Raw genomic sequence first — 18,412 nt, 5'->3', positions numbered from 1 at the left:
GGGTGTTTGAAATGAAAATGTTTCTTTAGCAGCTTTGTGAACATAGACCAAAGTGATTGTGAATTGGTATCTGTGGCATGAAAACTCTGTAAGTAAATATAATGTAATTTAAAGGGTTAATGGGTTTATCCTCATTAGTAAGGCTAACTAGTGAAAAGGCAGCGAGGGATATGGCTGCATTTATGTTAGTCTGGCTTGTTTGGCTGGTTTTATTGCTCTAAACTTTGTCCATATGCTGAGCAAAATTCAAGGGGTTTCCATGTATGTTATTCTTGCCCTTCTTCAAGGGAGTTCTTAATTACAAGCCTAACTTCAAGCATATGGATAGTTCCACTTATTAAGGGTGTTGAGAGAGCCATCTCCAAGAGTCCATTTGCTGTCTTCTATAAAGATAACCTGTTGTATTTTCTGCTAGCATAAAAAGTGATATTTGACTATTCATCTATATTATCTTCCTCTTCCTGCTTTTTCACCCCCAAGTCACATTAGGCTCTTTGAGAGTGGAAGGATTTAATTCCTCTTAACAGAAGGGATGAGTCATGGGAAAAGAAATGTTTAACACAATGGCCAAGAGAACAAAATTGTACAGATCACGGAAATTTCAAAACACAGTTTGCAGCAAGAGCCAAGTGACGCTTCAGAGTGGCAAACTTGTATCTCTAATGAAAAGAACTTCTACTTTCACATGCACAGTCACAGCATCACAAAATGGTTGAGGATGGCAGGGACCCTTGAACATCATCTAGTCCAACTCTCCTGCTGCGATCAGGGTCAGACAGGACACATTGCTCAGGACTGTGACCCACTGGATTCTGAGCATCTCCAAGGATGGAGACTCAGAACCTCACAGAGTTCAAGCACTCTCTTAGTAAAAAGGTGTGTTACATTTAAATTGAGTTTCCTGAATCTGAATCTGTGCCCATGGCTTGTCATCCCATCACTGGCCACCAATGAGAAGAGCCTGGCTCTATCTTTTTTGCTTCCCCCCATCAGGTATTTATACACAAGGATAGGACACCCCTGAGCTTCTCCACACGGAACACTCGCAGCTCTCTCAGCCTCTCCTCATATGTCAGATGCTCCAAACTGTCTCACCATCTTCCTGATCCTTTGGTGGACTTGGTCCTTCATATCTATGTCTCTCTTTTTCTGAGGACCTCAGCACTGGACCCAGCCCTCCAGCTGTGTCTCACCAGGGCTTAGGAGAGGAGAGGGATCACTGACCAGCTGGTGATGCTCTGCCTAATGCAATGCTGGACACTGTTGGCCTGCTTTTCTGCAGGGGTACTTTGTTGGCTCATAGCTTGTTCATCAAGGTCCCCGGGTCCTTCTCTGGGGAGCAGCTTCTCAGCTTGTAGTGGTGTTTGGGTTTATTCCTGCCCAAGATGTAGCATTTTCTCTTGTTGAGCTGCATGAGGCTTCTGTTGCCTGATTTCTCCAATCCATCCAGGTCCCTCTGGATGGCAGCAAGGCCCTCTGGTGTATCAGACACTGCCCAGTTTTGTATCATCTATGGGCTTGCTGGGGGTGCCTACTGTACTGTCATCCAGATCATTGATGAAGAGGGCAAATAGTCTTGGTCCCAGTGTGTTCTACTGGGGTGCGCCATTAGTGACTGTGTCTTGCTAGACTTTGTGCTGCTAACCACAACCCTTAAAGCTCAACAGGTCATTTTGTTTTCAGTCTACCTCACTGTCCACTTAACTGGACCAAACCACACCACTGGTCAACTAGGTTGTTAAGGGAGACAGTGTCAAAGGTGTTGAGATAAACAACATCCATTGCTCTTCCCTCACCGCCCAGCAGTCATCTCATCTTAGAAGACTGTCAAGCTGAATTGTAAAGTTGCCAGGAAAGCATAGAGAATAAAAGAAAGAATAGCTAATACACTGCTGAATCACTTTCTCAGCCACTGAATTTGCTAACTAGCTGTTCAAATCTCAATAGAATGTGAAATTCAGACACAATTTTAAGCCTGAAGCTGGCTACTTTTAAGATGAAAGAATGTATTTTAATGTTAATTTGACAAATAATTAATAAAACTTTTTAAGCTGATTTTTTTGATTCTTGTTGAAAAAAAGGCTGTAAAATCAGTGCAAAAATTATTCTTGAACTTTGGATAAAGCAGGTTAGCAATAGTAATTTAAGTCGTCTTTAGGCATTAAAGGGAAGAAGGCCAGATAACATTGGAATATTATGACTCCTCAAATGTGACTAGATTTTTTCTTACTGTAAGCTAAGTCAGAGTGAAATCTGGAGTTTATGGTTTTGTGTAGTTGTGCTATTCCAATTGGGGCATTTTTTGTTTCCTCTTGTAGTTATATTTTTAACTTCTGTGTTAGTTAATAATTTACAAGTGTTCAATACTATACTAGATTTACAGGGAGTAACTTTGGCTCACTGCCTGCATAAGTAGTGTTCCTTCTTTTTTTTTTTAGAAGTTTTAATGTGTTGCAACTCTGTGGCCACTGTTGAGTCATGCTGTGTAACTAGGCCAAGCAGGGATGTCTTGCCTATTTCTTTCTAAGGATATTTCTAACATTTGGCTCTAATTAAGAGAATGAAGAAATGAGGGACAACAAGATATTTTTTACATGACCTCCAGTTACTTAAGGAGAATGTTAAACTTAACAGTTTGATTTCTTTTCTTAAAATGAAACTAGAGCATTGGTCATCATTTGTGATGTGTAAGTGCTTTCATGGGGAGAAAATACATGCTGCTGAAATGAGGGGTTACTAAAAGGTCACCTTAACAGGAGCAGAAGGCATAACAGGAGTCAGTGACTGGAATCTGAGGCCAGAAAATTTCAAATTAGATGCAGGGTTCATATTTTTAATAAGAGAGGTTGCTAACCTTTGGAGGAAACTGCTGGTTGACAAATATTCCTATTTAGTAAAGACAAAAAGATTTCCTGGTAGATGCACTGTAGCCAGACATAAGTCTGTACTGTATTCCAACACACTGAACCTAGTGCAAGGGCAACAATGTGAAATAAAATGGCTTGTGATAATGCAGAATGTTAGAGGAGACATGGAGGGTTCAGCATCTAACTCTAGATCACACGTGGCCCTTCACCCAGCCTGCCACCCTCTGTTACTGTAGCACTCATCCATGGTGAGATGGGGTGAAAAGCAGCATGGCTCTGGAAGATTGGACTTATTAGACATTTCTCATAAGACACACAGTTGTCCAGTCTGCGGACCACTTTGCATCTGCTTCTGAGCTTTCAGCAGAGAGACCCTTTCGCAGTGGTAACCTGTCCCCAGGTCCCTCTGTCTGAGGACAGTCAAGAGTGTGTGGGAGTCCAGCTGTGCCACTGTAAGAGCACTCCAATGCTGGTCCTTGAAGTTCAGCTAGTGTCACACTTGTACAATGTCTATTTGAAGTCTGGGATTAGATATGGAGAAAACATTGAATAGGGCACACATGGATACAATCATTTAGAAAGACAAGGTGGTCTACCCACAGTGAAAATTTGAAGAATGGGAAATCTGGGAGAAACTCATAGCAACTGCCCTAGCAAAGTTCTTGTCACTGGCATAGTGTAACCATACAGGAATCAAGCTGAGGATCCCCATAACTCCTCCTAAGAGACAGAAAATGGTCCTGTGATAAGACCTAGGCAGGAAATGTAGAAGGTACCATCCCATCAATGCAATTTTAAGGTTGTGATTGGCAAGGGAAGTAGAGAGTTAGAAGGTACTGTTTAACCTGCCCTCCCACATTATAACTCGTGTATTCTGCCCAGTAATTCTCCTGTGAACCTCATCACTTCTGTTGTAGTCAGTCACACTTTTCTGGAAAAACAGAAGCAAGGCAAGGATGGGCAAGGAACGAAAGTACTGTAGCTCCATTTATAAAATGGAGAAAACATTTGGCTAATTAGTAAAGGCATGGCAGTGTGGATATAAGGTACCCTCTGATCTTCATGTCAAAGGTACAACGAATGCAACATTCTTTTCTTGTGATCCTGGGCGTGTGTAAGGCTTGGAGATGAGTCAGCTATGAATTAGTAATGTGTGGAGCAATTAAGAAACTCATGTAATTTAGTGAAATTACCTTCTTATGGCAGCAGAAAGTGCACTTAGGTTCCTGTAGCTAGGTCATAGTTCGATCACTGCTGATGATCCTCCCACTGAAATCACTGTGGCAGTGACAGTGTTTGACATAGTGCTGAAATGAGTCCCACTGAACTCCCCATAGTCTTCTTTAGAAATCTCAGGCATTAATTTCCAGGCAGATTACCTGCTGTTATCTGACCTACCTACAGCAACTCCAACTAGGAGAAAAGTTGTTTATTCAAATAACTGGCATTAAAAAGGCACTTATAGTGCATTTCAGAAATAGTTATAATTCCTGGGAACTTCTGCTCAGGGCTCAGGAACAGCTCTGATCCTTCTGTGTAGGGTTTGGGAAGATGACAGGAACTAATATGTTATTGGGAAACTGGAATGTGTTGTGAGATTTAGTTTTTGTCTGTGACACATTGCTGTGGTGTGTTTCGGTCATTATTTTTATTATTTGCATTTTATTGAGGGCTTAGGGACTAACAGGGACCATAATGCAAATGCAAAGAGTCATCTTCATTTTGCAGATGGTTCCTGTTCTTAGTCATATTTGACATAAATTGTCATAGCAAAGAATAAGTAATCTGATACTTAAAAGGAAGTTATTGGTTTGTGTAAGCAGAAACTTTCTTTGTTACTAAAATTAAAGAGGATACTCTTAAAATGCATAACTCCACCAGTGCTTTGAGATTCCTTTCATAACTGCATTTTGGATCATCTTGTTCTGCTGAGATAAAGAGGTAGAGTCACCATTTTGGAGGAAGCTCCTCATACGTGGAGTTTTATAAGCCATGTAAATGAAACCACCAGATCTGATTTTTATTATACCAATGCTGCTTTTATTACACATACCTTGCTTTTGAATTTTGTCACAATGACCTTACAAATATCTTATCCAAACTTTTTATCTCATAATGTCATACCCAAATACTCTCCTACATCACATCATCTTCCCCACCTTCTCTATACATTCCAAGCTGCCCAGTTAGCACATCAAACATTTCATTGCCTCTTACTTAATTAGCAAGAAATAATTCCATATTCTGAGTTATAGAAAAAGAAATTATTTGTCTTTTAGGCCAGCTAACATAAATCTGAATCTGCTGGGCCTCTCAGAAATCCCAACCCTTATTTACACCTCTGCAATTAGCAAACAAACAAACCAACCACCATGGTCCACAGTACATTATAAAGTGGTATTTTTCAGCAAGATGGTATGCCCTGAATTCAGCACCTCCATGCTCTGAAGTTTTGTAGGCAGCATAACAAAGGAGAATTTCTGTAGAAAGAGCTGGAAGATGATTACCTGAAGCAAATGACAGATTTTTTTCTCCACATTAGCCAGCTCTTTATGGAGGAATGGACACTAGACAGTGTCTGACTTAACCTGTTAATAGGGATACCCATTTCTAGAAGTTCTGCAAACCTTCTTTTAATTTCTCTGAGTATTCAGATCTTGGATCTCTGGATTGATTTCTTTCTTGCATCACAGTGCCTAATATTGCAACACAGCCTAGTATTTAATACTAGCCTAGAGTGCTGTGAGAGCTGAGATGAAATGGTAGGATCTCTCTGCAAGAGCTTAAGATGAAACTCTGAGGCAGTTGGTGGGAAGTTGTTTGTTGTTGTTTTGGGTTTGTTTATGGGCATCCTATTTTAAACATTTCTCTTTGTTAGAGAGACTTGAGGACTGATTTGGAAAAAGAGCCTAGCACAGCGTTGCTTCTCTGAAAGAGGTTGCTAAAAGGTACTGATGGAGACATATGTTCTCGGTGTGTCCAAAGACTGAATTTGGGTCACTGTGTTTTGTAGTCACTGGAGACTGTGAATTTGATTAATCTATTTTGGACCCAGTTTTACTTAACCTCTGGAACATCCTGTGTCTATGAGTTTGGCAAATTATAGAGTGAGACAAAAAAGCTACTTTTTTCCTTACAGTGTTTTCCTTATAAGCAGCCTGTTAAGTTATGTATGGTAAGCACCTGTGCTCAAGCATCATCTGTCTTTCTGTTCCTGTGTTCATCGTGAGTATTACTGACACTGTGATTCTTCCTAAATATATTAAAAAAAATTACCTAAAGGGAAGTGTAAGAGCAAATAATCATTTAAAGAAGATTATTCTCTGCACAGATGGTGGCTTTTAATGTTCACAGACTCGGTTTCAAATAAGTTAAGAACATACTTTTATTTAATGATTTTTTGAAACTTAATATAACCCACAAAGTAGTTTGGGATATTGTTGTTGTAAACCCACTTATATTTGTATAAGCAATCCAGTCTCCTTTTCTATTGTGATATGAGATTGGAATGGACTGTTTTAGGGATTAATGGGTCTTACTCAACCTGGAGGCCTGTGGCAAGTGGAATAGCACAGGGTCTGTGTTGGGACATGTCCTGTTTAACATTGGTAAACCTGTGGGAGGAGACCAGGTGCACATTCATCACGTTTTTACAGACGACATCAAACTGGGGGAACCAGTCAGTGTGCTGGTTGCTGTTCAGAGGGACCTGGGCAGGCTGGAGAAATGGGCCAACAGGAACCTTAGGAGATCCAGTAGGGCCAAATGTGGAGTCCTGTGCCTAGGAAAGAAGCAATACAGGGGACTGACTGTGGGGAGCAGCTGTGCTGAAAGGGAATGTAGGGATGTGATAAGCAGCAGGCAAACAAGAGCCATCGCGGTGCTCTGGCAGCAAAGAGGGTTGACAGCATTCTGGGCTCTTTTAAGAGAAGCAGAGTCAGTAGATCAAGGAAAGTGATTATGTCCCTCAGCACTCATGAGGGCACATCTAGATACTGTGGCTGGTTTTGGCCCTTGAGCACAGGAAGGACATTGATAAACTGGAATGAGTTCAGCAAAGAGCCACCAAGATGGTTCAGGGCAGGAGCACCTGCCATGTGAGGAGAGGCTGAGGGACCAGGACTAGTTCAGCCTGGAGAAAAAATGGCTTCAGAGGGACCTGACAGCTGCTCCTTCCTCATGGCTTACGTAGGAATAATTGAGGAGAGGGAGCCAGGCTGTTCACAGTGATGCAGAGTGGCAGGGCAAGAGTCAACAGACATAAGTTGAAACAAGAGTTCAGACTGGACTTAGGGAGAAACTTTTTCTCCACCAGGATGATGAAGCAGTGGCTGCCCTGAGAGGCTGTGCTGTCTTTGTTCTTGGAAGTTTTCAAGACTTACCTGGTCTGATCTTACAGCTGATTCTACTCTGAGCAGGAAGTTGTACTGGAGATTTTCTGAGGGTCCCTTCCAGTCTAAATTATTCAGAGATCATAGGGTCCTACAGTTACACTAAGATTTCACCCAGACTGTATTTGTATTTGCCAGCCAGTGACAAGCTTGGTGTGTAGTAAGGGCAGGTTCAGCACATGGTGTGTGTGCATTTGGAAGACAGAGGCCATATTGTTTTTTCTTTAATTATGTGTTACTGTCCCATCCTGCCATAGGTGTGTGTTACCTTGGGAAGGGAGATTTTTATGGTTTTGTTTGTCAGGGTCTCTCCTGTTCTGTGTGTCTGCTTGTCTTTTCAATGAGGATATGAAAGAACAAAGCAAATGTGGTCCAACTACAGTTCCCCTTTTCTTTCTGTGGTAGTGAGATAGACCTCGAAGCATATCCAACCAGTTATTTTTATTAGACTTTAAACTGGTCCTTTCTAGGTTTGTTTGGTCAATAAAGGTTATCTTCCTTTCTTCTTTCATCTGCTTATTTTTGGATGTTGCAAATAAATAAATGAAAGTACTAATCAACTTCTCCACAGTACACTTTGGTGTATGATTCCTCCACATGGTTTCAAATGTAATACAATTAAACTTCTACTGTCTTGCAATGTGCCCAAGACAAAGAAAAGAAATTGCAAATAGCCTAGAATATGTTCTAAGCTTGTTTTTTGTGCTATGTCCTAAAAAATGCCGTAATATCATCTTTGATGCAACCAATGGTGACAAATTGTCTAGGAGCTGTGATAAACATCAAGATTAAAAAAGTATTCTTGTTAAGGATTGCTTCCATTAGTGCTACATGGCCTGAAATAAATCCAGTTATGACAATCTAGATATGCTTTGTTGTGCTGTAAGATAGTTTGACATTCATGAATATGTTGCTGTTTGCTAGATGTTATCTGTGTTCCTTAAAGCTCTGGCTTCAGTGCACCTGCCCCTTATTTTAACAGCAGATTTACAGAAAAGGTTTCAAGCTGGTTCAGGTTCTCCCAGCTGACAGATGAGTTAAACTGCCACAGCAGGTTTTCCTTATTAGCTCACTGGCACCCCAGTTGAGGATTTGGTCATTGATGTTTCCAGAATCATTTGGGAAGCTTAGTTGAGTATGTAGTTACTGACATGGCATTTAGAAGACATCCTATCTTATGAATGCTTTTGAACTCTGATCCATAAATATGGTGCTGTATTCTCACTTTTATCAAAAATGCACAGTAGAGACCTTGATGGACATTGTCTCTGTCATGCTTGCCTTGCAAATCAAGTAGATGCGTATTTGTTGTTTCTCTGGAAACCTAAGAGCTCTCAAACTCCCAAAATGATGCTCTCAGTATGGAGTATCTTGGATAGCTCTTCACTTTCAGGAAGTAAAAATAAACTTGTGAACTTGCAGAGTAGAAGGGCAATTCATAAGAAGCTGATAGAGTGCTGATAAACATCAGTGGGGTTTCCTGTCGCAGATCTCATTGCTGTCAAAGGTGTCAACAATAGCAACATTTTAATTACAGTAGCATGCACTGATCATTGTCTTGCTGCTTGTGGTCTTTTTCCTTCTTAACCAGTTCCTCCTGTTTCCTACAAGATTTCTAAGGGCTTGAAGAGAAAGCCATGACCGCTTTCAGCGACGCAAGCTGGCTGGAATAGAGTTGGCAGTTCTGTCTGTCTATTGAGACTTCAGCAGCTGGTGCTTGCTTCGCAACCTAAATATATGTCAAAGAGCAAAAGCAGTTCCGCGTTCTTTACAGCAAATGTCCTGCTTATCCACATGATCATTATTAGTCCTGCAGCTTACCCAGAACTTCGCAAGGTTCTAACTAGGTAGATGAGCCCAAGGCTCCAGCAACACAGAGCTCAGTGTGGGGCAGGACACTGCTAGGACAGGGAGGTATCTGCCCTCCACCCAACCTGCTCTGTCCAAGGGCACAGGAAATTTGGCATTTGCCATTCAAGCTGTGCTTTGGGGCTGCAGATCCTGGAGCAGGACCCTTCGCCTTTCCGTTCACTTCCGTCAGCTTCCACCTCTGTTGTGCAGCCTCTCTCTACCTCCACTCATGGTGCTGTGGTTGCTCATGGCCTTGCTACAGAGTTATCCATCAAAAAGGAACATGCTTTGCCCACAGTATCTTGAAACTCGTTGGTTCCCTTTTTGTTCCTTTTTTTCCTCAGAATGCTGATTATTTTTGCATAGCTATGAACTGTTTGCTATTCAGTGTCACTGAATTAAGTCTCTTCTGAGTTCTTACATTCTGGAGTTTACTTACACTGCCCTGTTCTCTTGAACTCTCTTTTCCTGCATAGTTGTATCTACCAGTGTTAGTGACTGAATCAAAAAGAGTGCAGCTGATTTTCCAGCTCCTGGGCAGTCAGACAGGCTGAGAGTTAAGAAAAAACACCACCAAAAAAATATTTTTTTAAAAATATCTACGCCTATAGTTTGTAAATGGAGTTAATTTTACCTGGAAGTCACTGAGACATAAAAGATACAAAATTTTAATCTTGTTTTGCTAAGGCACCTTTGAAAATAGATTTAACTTTAAAACCTTAGAATGTCAATAAGTTAATACGTTTGTTAAAAGCCAGCAAGTACAAATATATCTTTAAAATGAAATAGAAAAAAACAAATTATTAGTGGTTATTTAGAGAAAGTAGGGGAATATATAATCCCCTGCTCTGTACTGAAAGAGACTTCATGAAAATGTTTGTGCTAAGAAAATTATTAGAAATTAAGAAAACGCTGAAAGCAAAGTTGTCTTCAGTATATAACTCCTCATGACTGTATACTCTTGAACTGAAAATGTCTAAGAAAATTATTAGAAATTAAGAAAATGCTGAAAGCAAAGTTGTCTTCAGTATTTAACTCCTCATGACTGCATACTCTTGAATTATGCACTAATATGTATGCATTTTCGCAATAGCACTGCATCATTACAGTGAAATGAATATTGAAATATGTGAGGAGCCTTCACTTAGGTTTTATTTAAGACTTCCAACAAAGACAGTAAGAAAATTATTAGAAATTAAGAAAATGCTGAAAGCAAAGTTGTCTTCAGTATTTAACTCCTCATGACTGCATACTCTTGAATTATGCACTAATATGTATGCATTTTCGCAATAGCACTGCATCATTACAGTGAAATGAATATTGAAATATGTGAGGAGCCTTCACTTAGGTTTTATTTAAGACTTCCAACAAAGACAGGCAGTTCTTAATTGATACTTAGCTTCCCTGCAGGAAGTATATCTCCTTTGTGGTGTAGGTACAGTACTGTACAATGTGTTTTCAGTGGGTTAAGGTTTTTTTCTTCTATTCTACAGCTAGTCTTCACACTGAGCTGAGGAAGGCTAGCATGTAATTTAATATAATGATGGTTATTGCGGAGGTACTTGTAGCATGGGTGATATTAAAGGAACACGTTGCAGCTGATGAGCACTTCTCATTTCAAAGCTCAAAAAACCCTCAACACACACACAAACACACACATAGAGAAACTGCGTCATTTAGATCTCTTTATCAGAAAGCATTAGAGCATTCTCCAATATGAGGAATATTTATCATCTGTCCTCATGTGATTTGCCAGCATAACCAACAAAGAAAAATAAAACAAAGCCACCAAATGCTGTGATTGCAGATCCTCCATTACTGGCATTGTAACCACTTTTTGAAGTTTTGAAGTGTGAGTAGATATTTTTAGACATTTTTGCATAATGGGGACACTTATGTACCATAATAAAAATTTGCCTTTGTGTCATTAGTGTTCATAATCTGAGTGCTGGTGGCCTGTACATCGCTTTGTGGGAGTGTGCTCTGCTTGTGGATTAATAATTAGAGTTTAGCTGATCTCCAGTTTGGGCTAAGGTGTGTTGCATTCAGAAGTGCATTGCCTGACTTGTAAGGCAGCTGTCCTGGAGGGAGGACATGAATTGGGGAGAACAGCTTCTAGCTTCTTGGCAAAGCCTTCGAGATTTCCAACAAACCTGCAAGGCTGATTTGGTTAACTCAAGAACTAGAGAAGATGATCTCAAAGGACATAGCCATTCAGCATCAGAGCAGGAGATGGCAGAACTGCTGAGATGTTCACACATGCTTTAATGGTTTCAATAAGTGGAACATATTGCTGTCTGCTTGCAGAGCCAGGTAATGAATTCCTTATCTTGTAAATCTCTGCTGAGCTCATGAGCTGACTAAAACCCCACAATATTTTCAGTAAGAAAACGTATCTAAATTCAAAGCAATGGCCAAATGTCAAACTATTTAGATTTTAGAACTTCAGGGGGAGTTTCGGTTATCAGAATATAAAAGATTGCACTACTTCTCTTTACTTATATCTATATACTTTTCTATGTAAGAACTGCCAGTTTTTAGTTGCCAAGTTATAATCCAGATGAGGCTCAATTTCAGAAACAGACAAAATTATTCCTGAACACAACTTGTGTGTAGACCTGTTTGGGACACACCAAGGACTTGTGTAAATGTTTTCAGTAAAGGCAGAGTATTCAGGTCAAGTACGTAGCATGCTCCTGGTGTCTTAAATTTAGGAATTTTTCTACATTTCAGCACTGTCTCTCTCAGTGTATCAGGTTTGGAAATGCAACTGATAGCCAACTGGCTTTTCTTTCAAGAAGATTCAGAATGCTTGAACAAATTAGCAAGTTGTGAGGGCTTCCAAAGGGAAATTGCTCAGACTGGAGCTTGTTTGAGGAAAGTTTGTCATCAAGGGGAATTCTCTGACATCTAAGAAATCTTTCACCAGCAGTAAATGTCCCTTACACAGGAAACACTGCCAAGCACTTATGGAAATATTTGAACTGGAAATGACTGACTGATTGACTGGGTCTTTTCTGCCACAGCCTTTTCTTTTTTGTGTGTATGCGTGCTCTTTTTCTCTCTTTTCTTTTCTTTTCTTTTCTTTTCTTTTCTTTTCTTTTCTTTTCTTTTCTTTTCTTTTCTTTTCTTTTCTTTTCTTTTCTTTTCTTTTCTTTTCTTTTCTTTTCTTTTCTTTTCTTTTCTTTTCTTTTCTTTTCTTTTCTTTTCTTTTCTTTTCTTTTCTTTTCTTTTCTTTTTTCAATCAGGCAGTTAAGAAACCAAAGACATTCCTGGCCGGGACAGTTTCCTCAATTGACTTAATTTTCCTATTTCCTCCCTTGCTTCTGCTGGCTGCACTGGGACAGGAAGTTCTGCTGCACCCTGCTTAAGACCCATCTCCTTTTGCAGCTCACACTGACAGTTTTACTGGTCATTTGCAGACTCTTGAATAACCACTGGTTGTGATCACTGAGGCAGGAGGCTAGAAAGCCCTGCATGCTTTTGGTTCCTGAGGGCAGCCACAAGAACTGCTTCATTGGGAGGGACAAAGAGGTTAGCACCATCTTCTGGGAACTGAGAGGTGTGGTTTCAAACAGCCTTGTAAATGAATTGTGAGTGTCTAGGGAGGTTGGGTGAAAAGGGTCAGTGGCAGCACTAGTCCTCATATCTCATTACAAGGACAGTGATGTTGCTTGCTATTGAAATGAAGCATTTATCCTGCTCTGATAGCCCAGGATTCTAGGCTGAGATCCATGAATGGAAGCATACCTCCTTGCAACCCTGCGTTAGGCTCTCATGTTATCAGGGCTCAGCATTTCTCACTTTATTTCTTACCCAGTCTGCCAGCTGTTGTGGACCATGCTTTCTCAAGTCTCACTCACTCTGTGCACAACATATTGGGAGCCTCAGCCTTCAGGAAAATATCTGAAGGACCCATGAAAATCCAGTCTTTGAAGTCTTCCGAGCTGTACTTCCTACTTTTCATTTGTTCAGACCTCTGTGGAACCCATAACTGTTTGGAGCAGCTTTCTCTTTTTCTTTTGAAGCACACAGCACAGTATGTTTCATCAGTATCTATTCCCTGGAGCATCATTTACGTTTGCCTGTTTCTGTCCAGAAATGCAGAGCTTGCTTACTTTTGAAGCCTGAAGTGCTCAGCTTGCTGTATCGGAGCAGGTTTCCTCCTCTGGGTCAATTCTAAAACACAGAACTTGTCTCTTCTCATATTTTGTCTCTGTTACTTTATCAGGCTACAGCTTTTCCCACAAGATGACATGTCAGAGTAGATAGGTGCCAACTCCCCTGCCTTCTCAGGGGGTTTCCCTTCAGCCTCATGAGCCTCAAGAGAGATTAGCTTTTCAAAGCTCTTCTCAGCATCCTCTGAGACTGTGTCAGTATTTTCCCTCAAAGCTAGTATTTTTTGCTTCAGTGCTTCAAGCTGCTGGTGATTTCTTCCTCTACTAAGATCACTTCTTTCTCAATGATGCTTGACAAGAAGTTTGGAATTGTCTTTTCTTTGATTAAGACATTTGGATTTTGTGGGCCTCAAGTGCTCTGTCTTTCAGGCAATTTAATGCTTAACCCTCTGGTTCCCTGTTAAATAGCACACATCTCTGTCTCAAAGAGCAGCTGGAAAAGAGAGAAAAATTGCCTTACATGCATTTTGTGATCTTACCAATTTTAGAGGCATGGAGGAGAATTGCAGGGGATGACTGTGAGAATCTACTAGGACAATGTATGACTGCTTTCCATTACCATAGTGCTCATCACCATCCTTCTCTCTTCCCTCAGCATCTTCAACCTTTAGGCCTGGGGAAATGCTATAAAGCAGAAATGAACCTGCATGAACATCAGGATGCAGTGTCTGAGCATTATCAGACATTAAACAGGTTACTTTCCTTCAGTTGGAAGGAACATCTCAAGTAAGGTATTACAATGTGTGAAACAGGCTGGCAAGATGAACCTTATGATTATAAACTATTACTGCTCATGCAGTTTTTCTGATCTTGGTGACAGACAGTCTTGTGTGAGAGCTTTTCTGAGTTTCTCTGTCTGCAAGGAGGCATCTTGGACAGGCTACAACTGAGGGATGAGGACATATTGTAGTATTTTAAACTCTTGACTCCAAACCAAAATATTTTAATGTAAGCTTACTTATAAACAGTAGTACCAGTCAGGAAGAAAATGAGAAGCTGTGCTTGTATTTTTATGTTGGACTTCCCATGTGAAGGTTGCAGTATTTACTGATGCTCAGTGATAGTACCAGAGCCCAAATTTGGTTTTTATCACAGAATTTGCATTTCATGGTCACAAAAGGTAGAACTTAGAGAGAGACTTTTGGCAAGGACAGGTAGTGATAGGACTAGGAGGAATGGCTTCAGACTGGGAGAGAGTAGGTTTAGGTTAGATATTAGGGAGAAATTCTTTATTGTGATTGTGTTGAGGTACTGGCATAGGTTGCTCAGAGAAGCTGTGGATGTCCCAACCCTGGAAGTGTTCAAGGCCAGGCTGGTTGAGCAGCCTGGTCTAGTGGAAGGTGTCCCTGCCTGTGACAAAGGGGTTAGAACTAGATGATCTTTAAGGTCCCTTCCAACCCAAACCATTCAATGATTCTAACTAGACTGGCCACTTTCACTTTCCTTTTTAGGGGTTATTTTTAAAATGTTTCACTTTCTGGCTCCCCTCCATTTGACCTGTGGTGTAATGTTTGGACTAGAGATGCTTCTGGGGAAACATTAAATCCAAAAAACTCCCTTCCACCCTGTTTTTCATGAAATCTTTCTTGGATGGTCACTAATGTTCGACTTTTTTTTCCATTACATTCTCTATTAAACACAGACACGCACTAGAGATCTCATGGTTAGTAACTTCCCCAAACTAAAGGCATTTTAAATGCTTTTTTGTTTGTTGTATTTTGGAAGGCAATTAGAAACCCTATGGTGCTTACTTGTTATGTTTGTTTAATTTTTCTTTGCTTTGGGGATTTGAGGGAGGATTTTTTTTTGCTTTGTTTTTCCTGAGAATGAGCTGGAAGAAATGAGGAATTGGAAACCCTGGAAATCCTTGGCAGAATAAATTTTTCCCCTTGGTAGTATGTCTGGAAATGAGGAGAGATGAATTGTTAAAGGTTGGTCTGTTACACTTTGATTTATGGAAACTTTCAGTAATGACAATGCCTTTAATTGTACCTAAGGACATATGAGTTCCTTCTTTCACAGCATGCTGATGTGTTAGGTCTTCCAGCAGCCATGCAGACCATGCAGATGCCACACAGGCAAGCTCTGGGAGCATTTTCAAGAGATCTTTACTTTTGCAGGGAGTGCAGCAGAAGCAGAATGAAATATTCAAATCTCACTATTAGGAATTCAATAAATTGATCCTCTGTAGCTGATTCTCCACTAGATATGTCCCAGTAAAGAAAGAAATGAAGGTCAGAAACAGAAGGGGGGAGGGGACTAAATGATCAGGGTAGAATTGATGTGAAGGTTTGCTGTGGCTGTGATCTGTCTGAATATTTGCCAAAGCCTGGCTTCCCAGCAAGTTGCAGTATTTCTCTACCTTGTGTTATCCATGCTTTATTAGTTTATTTCAGGTCTCATAAAATCGTCAACTCACAATGCAATAAAATCTCTGCTTGCTTAGCCTGTGTGTAACAGATATATCTTTCTCCACACACCCTACACCTGGGGTAACATGATAAGAGGTCTTCTCATGTCTTCATAGGCTGGCTTTGTGTCAGGGCTTTTAAATCAAATCCTTTGATTTGTATCCTATTGTTGGATAAAATATGTATTTCATATGTTGTGTTGGTAGTGCAAGTATCTTGTGAGACTTAGATTCTTCCTGCTGGAGTGTTTTTTTCAAAAATATCTGGTTTGAGTTGATGGATCTGAGAACTATAATCTGTATTTTTATTATGAGCTTCTTGGCACTGATACGTAATAAATTTACTTCGTTACCCCATCCAAGAGAAACACTGCTAAGTTGAGGGTCATGAATGTTTCATATCAATATCCTGTCTTTCATAATCCTGGTCACTTCTGCAAAAAAGCTGTCTGCTTTCTGTTTTGGGATATTCAGGAATAAAAACATGGGAAAATGAAATATTTTAGTCTGGGACTTCCTTGCTTTTCACTGTCTCTGTCTCCTTTGTCTTCCTGGTAGATATGTCCAGGATTTGCTAACTCATCCGGGCTGCAGCTGAGCCCAGGAGCTGGAATGGAATCGTTCTGTTCATACTTACTGTGACTCACTTTCCAAAATGTTCTAACCTCCATCATTTTAAAACTTCTGCCCTCTGAATCCTAAATTATTTGTATATAAGAGCTTCCTACACAGTCAAATATTTTCTCTCCATGGCAGTAGCAAGCAAAAGGCAGTATGAGACCGATACGCTTGTGGAGTAGTGGAATAAACTGAGAAGACGTAAGTGATGGGAACCATGTGCTGTGCCTGACATGTGGCATGTGGCTGGGGTCCACAGGCACTGAGGATGTTAGTAGTAAGGAGACTTTCTCAGCATAACAATGCCTGGTCCTTGGACTCTGTCAGTGTTCCTGACTTTCCGACAGGCTGACATCTACGCTGGCAGCTTGTTCTGATTTTCTTCGAGTACTTTGTTGGGGACAGGCAAACAACCTTCATGGTGAGCTGATGACTTTGTGAGGAGTTGCCTAAAGTGTAAGAAAGTAGATGAAATAAGAATATATTAAGACTAGATGTTTTTACTCAGGTCAGTTTCAAGAGATGATCCATGCCAGGGCCCCTGCCAGTACAAAAACCTGATACAGGGGAAGATTAAGCCACATCATTAGGTGTAACACCACCTGTTATCTACAACAAAAACTCAAGCTATGTTCTCATAGCAAATGAAGGCTATGGCACAGTAGTTTCCCAAATGAGCTGTGATACCAAGATTTCAGTTTACTTTGGAAGATGTTCCCAGAATGTAACTTCATAGGTGGATTTTCTAGACTGTTATAACTTGTCAAAACACACTTCAATCAGTCAAATTACTGGAATTCCCTGGGGGAAAGCAGCCTCCAGAGGAATGCAGACCACAGTGTACTAGTACAAATGGTTTTCCCGTCCATTGCATAATAGGGTGACTTGCTTGGTTGTTCCATGGTTGGTCCTTTCCATGCTGAAAGAAGTATTTGGAATCAAAAGTCCAGACTATATTCAATGGCCTGATCTGTTTTTGAAGTCAGGTTTTGAAACGAGAGAATAAACCAAAGTAAGGTAAGATTAGGGAATTTCCTAATCTCCTCATACCCTCTGGGATGAAGGGAGAAAAAAGATTTGCTGTGTATGCGGAAGATGGGAAGCATGATTTTGCAATTACAGCATGTGACAAAGACTCCAGAAATCCTGAATTTTCAGTTCTGCCACACATCTCTCTACCATTTTCCCTTCTCCCTCCCCTCTCTGTTATTAAAATTGGTCTCATAGGACCCTAGAGCCTTGTGAGGAAGGACTCATGTTGTCTTTTCTGCCTGATGTTTCAGAATATCAGGACCCATCAGCTTTGCAACACTCCTAGATTTCCTCCCATGAACAACAACAGCAGGGTGGATCTAGATCCAGGCCATTGTGTGGGTGGGGATGCAGGACACTTCATGTGCAGTGTCAATAAAGAGATTATGTGTTAGCATTGCTTCAGACAGAAGTGTGCATAAACTATCCACTGTTTTGGGAAATGGGACTTGACACCAGATATTAAAACCTTTGGCCTGAAGTTCCCAACTCTACTGCTCATTGTTTGGTTTGTGTTTCAGCTCACAAAACAATACTTTCCCACTCTAAATACAGCTTATCACACCAAAAATGAGCGGTGCTATCGCAGTAACCATAACAGCCCCTGCTCTGAATGAGATGTTCCATATGGAAAGCAGCAATTCCATACAGCACAGCTTGAGGCTCACTGAAGCTAAGGAGAACTGCTGGCTTGGCCAGTGCATGCTTCATGATACTTAATTTGGGCTGACACCATAACATCTGACCCAGTGGTGCTTTATCACTGGTGTAGGGTTGCTGTGTTCCAGCTGCAGTTGCTGGATCAGCAGTTGCTGGTGGTCTGCTGAGAAGCTCGTGTGTGTGCATCTGTGTCTGTGTCTGTCTCTGCATGTCTTTGAGTGCAGTTGGAGTGTTTCTTCCACTCCTATTTCCAGGCATAGGCAGGCTCAGAGTCACAGAGGAAAGAGGATGATGGTTGTTTGTCCCCAGAACTCGTCATGTTTCCAAGAGCTGTTATTTGTGTTGGTTTGCCTGGAACTTGCTTGTGCCAACAATGGTCACTGGACTTTCACTTATTTCATGTTT

Source organism: Acanthisitta chloris, unplaced genomic scaffold, assembly GCF_000695815.1.
Source record: "Acanthisitta chloris isolate BGI_N310 unplaced genomic scaffold, ASM69581v1 scaffold20539, whole genome shotgun sequence".
Lineage (NCBI taxonomy): Eukaryota > Metazoa > Chordata > Aves > Passeriformes > Acanthisittidae > Acanthisitta > Acanthisitta chloris.
This window is presented reverse-complemented; position numbering follows the sequence as displayed.